We start from the raw sequence: 11,461 nt of genomic DNA, 5'->3' as shown, positions 1-11,461 counted from the left end.
TTTCTCCCCAGATACACATTTAGTGGAAATGCTTCTAAGAAGTAAAGTGTGTTTATATTCAATTCAAGCATTACCTCTTTTAGGAGAACAAGCACTTGAAGCGTGGGCTCTATATCCCTCCTCCTCACTGTCATACTAATCTATGCCCGTCTATAACAGTCCATTTATCTCTTTGTATCAAAATTAGCACTTTAGGGGTCTGTGCTCTAGTTCTGTGAGCAACTTAAGGCTAGGTGCAAAGGCCTTCCCATCCTGTCTCTGTGTTCTCAAAATGAGTTGCATGAAAGACATTGTACTATGTACTGGAGCTGTGCATACGTGTGAAATCGCTTCAGTCATGTCCAACTCTTTACAACCCCATGGACTGCAGCCCGCCAGGCTCCTCGGTCCATAGGATTCTCCAGGCAAGAACACTGGAGTGGGTTGCCATTCCCTCCTCCAGAGGACTTTCCCCACCCAGGGATCAAACCTGCATCTCATACGTGGCCTGCATTGGCAGGTGGGTTCTTTACCACTAGCATCACCTGGGAAGCTTGTACTGGAGTTATGTGTTAGTCACTCAGTCGTGTCCAACTCTTGTAACCCCATGGACTGTAACCCCCCAGGTTCCTTTGTCCATGGAATCCTCCAGGCAAGAACACTGGAGTGGGTTGCCATGTCCTTCTCCAGGGTATCTTCCTGACCCAGGATTGAACCCAGGTCTCCTGCATTGCAGGCAGATTCTTTACCATCTGAGCCACCAGGGAAGCCACCACTGTAGAAGTGTAACTCTGATTAAAACTTTATTCCTAACTTCAGAAAGTTTAGAATTAAGTGAGCGAGAGACAGAGAGAAGGAACTTATTATACTGTGTCTGAAGAGAGAGCAGATAGGTTCTGATGTCTTAGAGATGGGGATTTAAGTCCTAGTTCTGCTATTCTATACTCCTGGGGAAACTAATTAAATGTAGCCAAAAATGAGATGATGGCAGTAATAGCTACTACCTTGAATTGTTTTGAAGATTAAATAACAATAAGTGAAAAACTATTCTTGGCCACAGTAAGTGCTAAATAAGTATGAGAATACACACACCGCTGTAAAATTGATGGCGTGTATACAAGACGCTGACAAAACAAAGAGCAGGAGTGTGCAGATTTATCATATTTTAATCAAAGATTTAACTACTCTAGAGAGACGTAAAGGAGTGATAAATGTACCAGTGAATGATAAAATAAATCATTATTTAACAAGAGATGGTTGCTTGATTAAGCTGATGGGAGCTGCAGCAGCATAGAAGGAAAGTTATGGGACGCTCCCCAAAGGAAGTGGTATTTCTATGAAGGCAAGAAAGGTGAGCAGGTGCTGACCACATGCAGAGGGGCAGAAACAATCCAGGTTGAGAGAGCACTTTTTGCAAAGACCTAAAGATAAGAAAACACAAGGAGCTTGCCAGTAATCCCAAGTAGTTCTGTTTAACTGTGCTCAGTCAAACACACCTCAGAGGCTGCCGAGTGGTGGCCAGACAGCAGACTGTAGCTCATCAGAATCTTAGGTGTCCTGCCAGGGAGCTGGGACTGTATCACGAGGCAACTGATGACCACTAAAGAATTTTACTCATGGAACTAAAGTAATGTAATTTATATTTTAACACGATGACTTAATCTGGAATTTGAAAAGTAAGTTGGGAGAAAGAGTAATGGTGAAGTGATGAGACCCAAAGCAAGATCCCTGAGCAAGAGACAAGTGCGATAATCTGGACAAGAGTCAAAAGCGGCCTAAATATTTTGTATCCCAAGTGCTTACCACACAGGGTCTCTGGCTCCAGATGGGATCCTAATAAACCATGCCATACTGACAAAGAAGTGGTATCTCTCCTGGCTACATAGACTCATCTGTATCTATTCCTCATTTCTTCATCTTATGCAGTCCCATGTAGCTAAAAGTCTTGGGAGCCCTGATGAGAGGAAGGTAAGGAGATGAATAAGGGAGGTCTGATCACAAAGTGCAATCACTTTATATTTCACAGTTAGGATTAACACTGAGTTTTATGCTAATTGGGCTTCCCTGGACTGGTAAAGAATTCACCTGCAATGCAGGAGGACGTGGTTTGATCCCTGGGTCAGGAAGATCCGCTGGAGAAGGGATAGGCTACCCACTCCAGTATTCTTGGGCTTCCCTGGTGGCTCAGCTGGTAAAGAATCTGCCTGCAATGTGGGAGACCTGGGTTTGATCCCTGGGTTGGGAAGATCCCCTGGAGAAGGGAATGGTGACCCAGTCCAGTACTCTGACCATGGAGAATTCCATGGACTGTACAGTCCATGGGCTCCCAAAGAGTTTATCATAGCTGAGCAACTTCCACTTTATGCTAATTGTGATATCAGGTTTTATATGTGCATACAACTTACATTTCTTGGGCCATGATCTGACTTATAATCTGCCCCAAACTATTAAATAGCAGAAGATATTAGTGTGTATAAGCCTATTTATTTATATTAATGCAATACATTTCTACCTCCATATTTGTATATCATCCCTAGTTGAAAAAGAAAATGTTGTAATAAAAATAAAACTTACTGGTAAGGTAGATCTTCCATCTCACTGTGTCTGTTTCTGGTTTCTTAAATCTTTTTTATCCTTCACTGTTCAGTCTGTTCAGATTGGTGCTTGATGTGGAATTCACAATGCTCGTGACCACAGCCAAATACATCTGCATAGGGCATACCCTCCTTGTCCAATCTATTATAGTTCCAGAAGACTTTCAAAGGGCCTGGTGACTTCTGTGGCTTCCCAAAGGCTCTGTGGGTCTACTTCCTCCTGATCCCCCATTTCTTGGCATCCGTGTTGGAACAGATGTGAGCAGACACAGGCAGGTCCATGGAGCCCACGGTCCAGGGCTGGCACAAGGTAAGGGTTACCTTCCTGCAGGAGATGACTCCAACAATGTTTGCCAGGATGCCAGCTTTCAATTAGTGTCATCTTTTGCTCCATGTCCTCGGGCAAATGTCCAGTTTATCATGAGCAGACTCAGGCTGTTCTGTGAGACGGCGCTAATGCCAGAAAAGGGATGCTTTCCAGCTCTTTCCCCATAGCCAAGGAAGACTGGTCTATCAACGGAAGGCATGGTTACTGCTGTCCAGCGCGAGGCCAGTCCCTCGTTCATGAGCTGGGATGCTAATTTATTTTCCAACCATGAAGCCAAATGTGCTTCCAGATGTTGAGCTGGAAGCAACTGAAATTGCTGCAACCACACACAAAAAAGAAATCTCACAGCTATGACCTACAAATTGTCTGTGGGAGACCATTTGTACTAAGGCAGCATGTTGTTGTAGACAGCAAGGCAAAATCTTTTGTCAACCAGACCCAGATGGGTCTTTTAATAGTTACCCCACTGTTAACAAAAGATAAAAATTCCTATAGTAACTTTCCTAAAGAACCATAGATTTCTCTACAGCTAACATGGGGATGGGGGTGGGGGGGGGGCGGGCAGGGAGGCAGAGGACAGGAGGTGAATCCTTATGAGGTTATGTTCACATGATACCATAACACAGATGGTTGGATCAAGTCAGGGCCAAATATGTTTCAAAAAATAGTGGATCAAGTTAACTACCTTTTGGGTTTTGTTTGTTTTTACAGAATGAATGGGGTAAGCAATCACTAAAGGGTAACTTTATGTAGGCAAAGAACCTTCACAAAGGCTTCTGTTTAAAATTGTTGGCAATCTGGCAGGCAGGCCTGACACATAAACTTGGTAGAAGAACCAAATCCAGGGGCAAATAACTTTTAGAAGATTTATTTATTTGGCTGTGCCAGATCTTTTGGTGTGGCACACAGGCTCCAGAGCATATTGTTATGCCTGATGTCCGAATCCCCGAGCGGGAATAGAGAAGGCTTCCAAGACAACACAACTCGCAAAAAGGGAAGTTTATTACTGACTTGAGCCAGGACTCGCTGCCGCAACCAACGCAGTAGTGCGGGTCAGAGAGCTCTGAGCCTGACCTGTTACACAAATTTATAGGGTGAGCACACGCCGTTGGTAGTTGCTTTAAGCGGATTGGTTACAAGTTTGCAAAGCAATTTCATTGGTCAAAACTTTCGCGCGGGTGGGACTTTCCCGGGGGTTTCCGCCCCGTTCCTAATTTCCTAATTGGCAAACAGCGGTCAGTGTTAAGCGAAAGCTAATTGGTCCTAACTGGCAAACAGCAGTTTAGTGTTAAGCGAAAACTACTCCTAATCTAAGCTGCCTGCCATGGCGTTACTTCTGCTTACCTCACACATACAGGTTCAATAGTTGTGGTGTATGGGTTTTGTTGCTCTGCAGTATGCCAGATCTTAGTTCCCCAACCAGGGATCAAACCCACGTCCTCTGCATTGCAAGACGGATTCTTAACCACTGGACCACCAAGGAAGTCCCAGAAAGACACTCCATTCTCTTACATGGGCCTGGCCCACAAACACAGAAATCGAATCTTAGGCAACAACTCCTTGACTCCTTTTTAGTCCAGACCCCTGGCTAGCTTTGATCTACTCTTCCATGTCCTCATATCTGACTCTTAATGACATTTTATACACTTATTAATCATTAACCCTTGGAGAACTGCCTCATAATTTTGTACTCACATTGCAGTCGTACATGCCATCAGTTATTAATCAGAGACATGTTTCAGCATTTTTCCTAATCCTTAGGTTCCAGTAACAGCCAGGCTATCATCCTGCTTTGCCTTCTCTAGTGCAAGGGGAAAAAGTGGATATTAACTATCAACTCTTGTTGACTAATTTTCAAAGACCAATGTTAGATACAGAATCATTTCAAAAGGTAAACTGTTTGGCAATTCCCCTCCCTTTTAAGTACGACCTGAAATCTCATCTGAATTTCACCCTTGTCCAATAACAACAAAAAATAAAAGTAAAACATGAGAACAAGAGCGTTATGTGTGGAGCTCTACAGGGTAGCAGAAGGGGCGTGGCCTTTGGAATGAGACAGACTTGATTCTGAAGTCCACTTGCCTTGGCATGTTTGCCTGCTATGAGAGCTTGTGTAAGTAGCATGAACCCACCTACCTCAGTTTCTTCATCTGTAATGATGGAGATTAAATGAAATAAGGCATAGAGGGATATTAAGCAGAGACTTTGGGATATAGAATGACTCCTTTTTTTTTTTCTTTTTAAATTATTGATGAGGAAGCTGAGTTCCCAAACAGTGATATTAGCACATCCATTCCACAGCAGTTCTATTCAAATACGAGCGCTTGTCAGACTTACTTGGTGGCCCAGTGGGTAAGAGACGGCCGGCTAGTGCGGGGGACACAGGTTTGATCCCTGGTCCAGGAAGATTCCACACGTCGCGGGGCAACTAAGCCCACGTGCTGCAACTACTGAGCCTGCGTGTTGAGCCCACGCACTCCAGAGCCTGTGCTCCACAACAACGAGAAGTCCCCACACCGAAACTAGAGAGTAGCCCCTGCTCGCTGCAACTAGAGAAAGCCTCTGCACAGCAGTGAAGACCTAACACAGCCAAAAATAAATGAATCAACAAAATTTTAAAAAACGAATATATGCACTTGTTATAACGCAGATGTGGCAGATTGTATTTTGCAAACACAGCCACAGCAATATTTCCAGTCCCACTTGCTCTTCCAGCACCTCACCACACCTCCATCAGTGTTTCCTTTTCCCTTGAACTAGGCAGACCTTCGTGATTTCCTTGACAAACAGAACGTAGGAAGAGGGATTCCGTGTGACTTACGTGATTAGCTCATAAAAGCAGTATAGCTTCCTCCTGACTCTCTCTATCTAGATGCTTGCCCTGGGAACCCAGCCAGCATGTTGTAAGGAGGCTCAGGACACATGAAAAGACCACATAGAGATGTTCCAGCCAGCAGTTGCAGCTAAAGTTCCAGCTAACAGCAAGCATCAGCTGCCAAGTATATGAGTCAACAAGTCTTCAGATGATCCCAGTCCCCGGTCTTTGAGCTGCCCTAGCCGATGCTGAGTGGGGTAGAAATAACTGCCCTTACATATTCCCAACCAAATTACAGACATGTAAGAAAAATAATATGCTGTTATTGTTTTAAGCTACAAAATTTGGGGGTGCGTTGTGGTGGCTCAAAGAATCTATCTGCAATGCAGAGACCCAGGTTCGCTCCCTGTGTCAGGAAGATCCCCTGGACGAAGGGATGGCTACCCACTCCAGTAATCTTGCCCAGAGAATCCCATGGACAGAAAAGCCTGGCAGGCTACAATCCATGGGGTCGCAAAGAGTCAGACCCGAGTGAGCGACTAACACTTTCACTTTCTGTTACACAATGAATAGATAATTAGAACACTGAACCTCATAATTAAAGGCATAGATATTAAGTTTAGAGTCAAAAGAGAATTTTCAGATGATGTCATCTGGACTTCCCCAGTGGTCCAGTGGTCAAGAACCCTCCTTGCAATGGATATGGGTTCGATCCCTGGTCCAAGAAGACACCATATACCGTGGGGCAACTAAACTTATGCACCACAACTGAGCTGTCCACTTGCCCTGAAGCCCACGCTCCATAAGAGGAGAAGCTACCACGATAAGAAGCCCACATACTACAGCTAGAGAGTGGCCCCTGCTTGCTGCAACTAGAGATGACCCACATGCAGCAACGATGACCTAGGACAGCAGAAAAACAAAACATAGAAAAATAAATAAATAAGCAAGAAGATGTCATCTGAGATGAACAGAGTCTGGTCTGAACTTGGCTGATGTAGTGTGTAAGGCTACGAGGATGAACGGGATCCAACAGAGTCAACAGTGCTAACAAGACTTTTTAAAAAACGTGTCAAATCATGAAATCTGCAGATGTGCTTGAAGCAAGGAGGAGAGAGGGCAAATGTGCTGAATCTGAGACTGCTATTTTTCTACAGTCACTTTTCTGAGTATAAATGCTTAGAAATTCTATAACATTGATCAAATGGTTTGGTGGAAGCCTGCATTTGGCAGGCAGTGAGTTTTCCACACAGTGATTTTATCTTAATAGGAGCTAATCTATTATAATAGCTTCGCATACACATACAGTCCATCAGTTAGACAATGTTGTGTCACATAATTGACTGCAGACGTTTCAGGCATTGAAGAGGTGGCAGAAAAACGTGTTGACATGAAGATCTGTCTTTCTTCATTGCCATTAGATATGCAAACTGTGTAAGTTGGCTAACAAACTTTGTTTCTTGAGACTGAAGTGTTTTTCCACTCCCATTCTACGAGAAAATCAGCCGAGACTAAATGCTATCTATCAAAATAGTCCATGTATTCTTATTGAATGGATATGTGAGTGTGACATGTACACAAGTCTAAATATTTATAGAAAGCAGTAAAGGAGAAAATTGGAATTATAAGGAAAAACAACAAACGCAAAGAGGACAGTAGAACAAAGGATTAGAGAATTAACTACACTCATCATAATTGCAGTTCAGTGTCTTTCTCTTGGATCTCTTCTTTGGATCATCAAAATAGAAAAAGAGGTCCAGAAAAACATCTACTTCTGCTTTATTTACTATGCCAAAGCCTTTGGCTGTGTGGATCACAACAAACTGTAGAACATTCTTCAAGAGATGAGAATGCCAGACCACCTGACCTGCCTCCTGAGAAATCTGTATGCAGGTCAGGAAGCAACAGTTAGAACTGGACATGGAACAACAGACTGGTTCCAAAGAGGAAAAGGAGTACATCAAGGCTGTATATTGTCACCCTGCTTATTTAACCTATATGCAGAATGCATCATGCAAAATGCCGGGCCAGATGAAGCACAAGCTGGAATCAAGATTTCCAGGAGAAATATCAATAACCTCAGATACGCAGATGTCACCACAGTTATGGCAGGAAACAAAGAACTAAAGAGACTCTTGACGAAAGTGAAAGAGAAGGGTGGAAAAGCTCGCTTAAAACTCAACATTCAGAAAACTAAGATCATGGCATTCAGTCACATCACTTCATAACAAATAGATGGGGAAACAATAGAAACAATGACAGATAGTATTTTGGGGGGTTCCAAAATCACCGCAGATGGTGACTACAGCTATGTAATTAAAAGACTCTTGCTCCTTGGAAAAAAACTTATGACCAACATAAGACAGCCTATTAAGAACAGAGAGATTACTTTGCTAATAAAGGTCCATCTAATCAAAGCTATGGTTTTTCCAGTAGTTTTGTATGGATTTAAGAGTTGGACTATAAAGAAAGCTGAGTGCCAAAGAATTGATGCTTCTGAACTGTGGTGTTGCAGATGACTCTTGAAAGTCCCTTGGACTGCAAGGAGATCCAACCAGTCCATCCTAAAGGAAATCAGTCCTGAATATTCATTGGAAAGACTGATGCTGAAGCTGAAACTCCAATACTTGGGCCACCTGATGTGAAGAACTGACTCATTAGAAAATATCCTGATGCTGGGATAGATTGAGGGCAGGAGGAGAAGGGGATGACAGAGGATGAGATGGTTGGATGGCATCACCAACTCGAAGGACATGAGTTTGAGTAAGCTACAGGAATTGGTGATGGTCAGGGAAGCCTGGCGTGCTGCAGTCCATGGAGTCGCAAAGAGCTGGACACGACTAAGCGACTGACCTGACTGAACTGCCTTTCTCTTATTCCAAAAGGCATACCTCAATAAAGAGTAATGAAGGTTCTGTTGATCAAAGTGTTAGCCATTTTTTCTTGGGAGTTTTAACTCAATACCTTATAGTAATTTGAAGATGTTTCTCTATTTTCCCTAAATGCTTCATGCTGTGTTTAAATCAGGGACTAACAAACACTGTGACCTCAGGTTACTCATGTTTTGTAAATAAAATGTTGTTGGAAAGCTCTTTTGTTCAGTATTGTCTATGGTTTCTTTTGCACCACAATGACAGAACTGCCATGGAAACTTTGTGGCCCATAAGATGAAAATATTTTCATTGCTGGCCTTTAAGAGAAAGTTTTTAGACCCCCAATTTAGAATACTACCAAAAACTACCAAGTTTGTGGTGCTCATTCTAACTTCTGAGGGCTCTATGGAGTTTTTCATTTGCAATGAAAAAAAGAGAAAAGCTTTCTTTTTCTATTTGTTGGTGGGAGAATCTGATTTTGACAGCACAATCAATAGGATTACTAATTCTACTATTTCGATGAAATTGAGAATTTGCCCAATGGAAGACCCTCCACAAAGATTCACTTTTAGAATTGGCTTACAGAGGACACAGTTAAAGTTTTTCATAACTTGACTTTCTCCATCTTGAAACATGTGTTCATGCATGCGCGTTGTACACTTCAGTTGTGTCCAACTCTACGTGACCCTATGGACTGTAGCCCACCAGGCTCCTATCTCTGTGGGATTCTCCAGGCAAGAACACTGGAGTGGGTCGCCCTGCCCTCCTCCAGGGGATCTTCCAGGGATCGAACCCATGTCTCTTACATCTCTTGCATTGGCAGGCGGGTTCTTTACCACTAATGCCGCCTGGGAAGCCCTGAAACATGTGCAGCATTTTGTAAAGATTCTGTTAAACAAGAAGTAGTGGGAATACTTTTCATGAAGATGAACCTTGAGTATCTTTAGCCATGGACAGCACACAACAAAACTACTTTCTACTTGAGCAAATTCTGCCTCAGTAAGAAAAGTCAAATTTCTTTCTCATTTAGCTACAAACAACTGATTTTCTTGTTCTAAGGAAGGAAAGATGAGAAAGAGAAAAGTCAAAACAGCCTATCTTTTATGTACTTTGGTGCTAGGTCTTCTGAGCTACAAAAATCTTACGGGAAAACTTATACCAAAAAGTAAGGGCAGAAAGAGCAAGAGAATGGAATATAAAATTCACAGAGAGTGAAGCTGTTAATCACTTTTATTGTTCTTACTTGGGTTCTTCTTAGGAGTCATATTTAATAGTTATCTAAGCAAAGTGAATTATTTTCTGTGGTTAAAACAGAAGGAAATGTAGATACTGGCTACTGTTATGGGATATCTGAAATTGCTCAAAGGGTGATAAAATGCATCTGAAGAAGGACCCAGGAGAAGTAGCAGCAACATTGGTATTTGACACTCATACACAGAAAAATAAATGACTTAAGAATGAGGATGAAGCCAGAAAATGAAAACAGCAAGTTAAAACATGAAGGAAAAGAAATAAGGAAGCTTAGCAAGGTTAAACTTTTTGTTTTGCTTTGTCTGAATTTATAGCGTAGTTTTTGTATATTGCTCTGCAAGAAAAGCACATTGGAAAAACTTCTGGAAGCATCTCCATACAAACCTCAGTGTTCTGATGCCTTTCCAGCTCACGCAAGCTGGGTGCTAATGGCTCATTATAGCATGCAAGATGCGTGTATGTTCTCATAATTCACAGGCAGTTACTCTCTACTTGTCTATAGATGGTGAACTTCCATCACATTTAATCACCAGTTTTGTCAACCTCGGGTGGTTACATTTCCAGATGTTGACTAGCTATACGGATTGATTGTCTTCCAGATGTGTGAGGTTTTCACACATCTCTGTCAACTCCAAAAGAATATGTGAATGCTTTTTTGAATCTGTGATCACTGATGGATCTCTCCCAGATGTCTTCTTGGCAAAAATGCCCCTTCTCTGGAGAAATCAAGTCAAGCACTGGCTTCTATAAACATTAAAATACATTAACCACCATCCACTCCCCCCAATTATTTGGTTTTAAGAAAATGAAAAGCAGATGCAAATTAGCAATGGGTAGTATCAGGTCCCAGCATTTTGGTATCTCATTTAAATGAAGACTTGGTGATGTTATAAACTGAAAAATGATCAGATCTCAGATTTAAATCCAAAAGAACTAATATCAGCATCAGAAATATGTATAGCAATTAAAAAAAAAAAAATGTTTCCAAAACTGTGGCAGTAGTTTGGAGCTAGACATTTCATGAAATGTTGATTGTATTTTGTTTAATAATCACTTTTTATTTCTATTTGCCTTTGAATTTTTTGATTCTAGGTAAAAGTGCTAAATACCTTAACAGATGAGGCTTGCAAAGTCCCAAACCAGGCAAAAAGTTGGGATAAGTTTCAGTTACATATCTAAGCTTCTGAGTATGCATTAAAACTTGGTTGGAATTCTAGCCTTCTGCAAATCCTCCAGTTTTAACAATTATGCTAATAACTCACCAAAACAGTATAAGTGATCTAAGAATAAGACAAAACTTTGGAGTAATCCCAAAACAAGCTTTCAAGAGTTTTCTTTTTCCAAAATAGGAAGGCATTTGTCTTTTTTTTTTCCTGGTGAAGAGTCTTCATTTCAACCAATGATGAAAATGAAGACACTAAAAATTTATTTAGTAATTACAGTTACTGATTATTAATATGGATTCAAACAATTATATACGCATGCGTCCTAAGTCACTTCAGTTGTATCAACTCTTTGCGATCCTATGGACCGTAGCTGCCAGGCTCTTCTGTCCATGGGATTCTCCATGCATGAACACTGGAGTGTATTGTCATGCCCTCCTCCAGGGGATCCTCCTGAT

Source organism: Muntiacus reevesi, chromosome 7, assembly GCF_963930625.1.
Source record: "Muntiacus reevesi chromosome 7, mMunRee1.1, whole genome shotgun sequence".
NCBI lineage: Eukaryota > Metazoa > Chordata > Mammalia > Artiodactyla > Cervidae > Muntiacus > Muntiacus reevesi.
Note: the sequence above shows the minus strand (reverse complement) of the source record.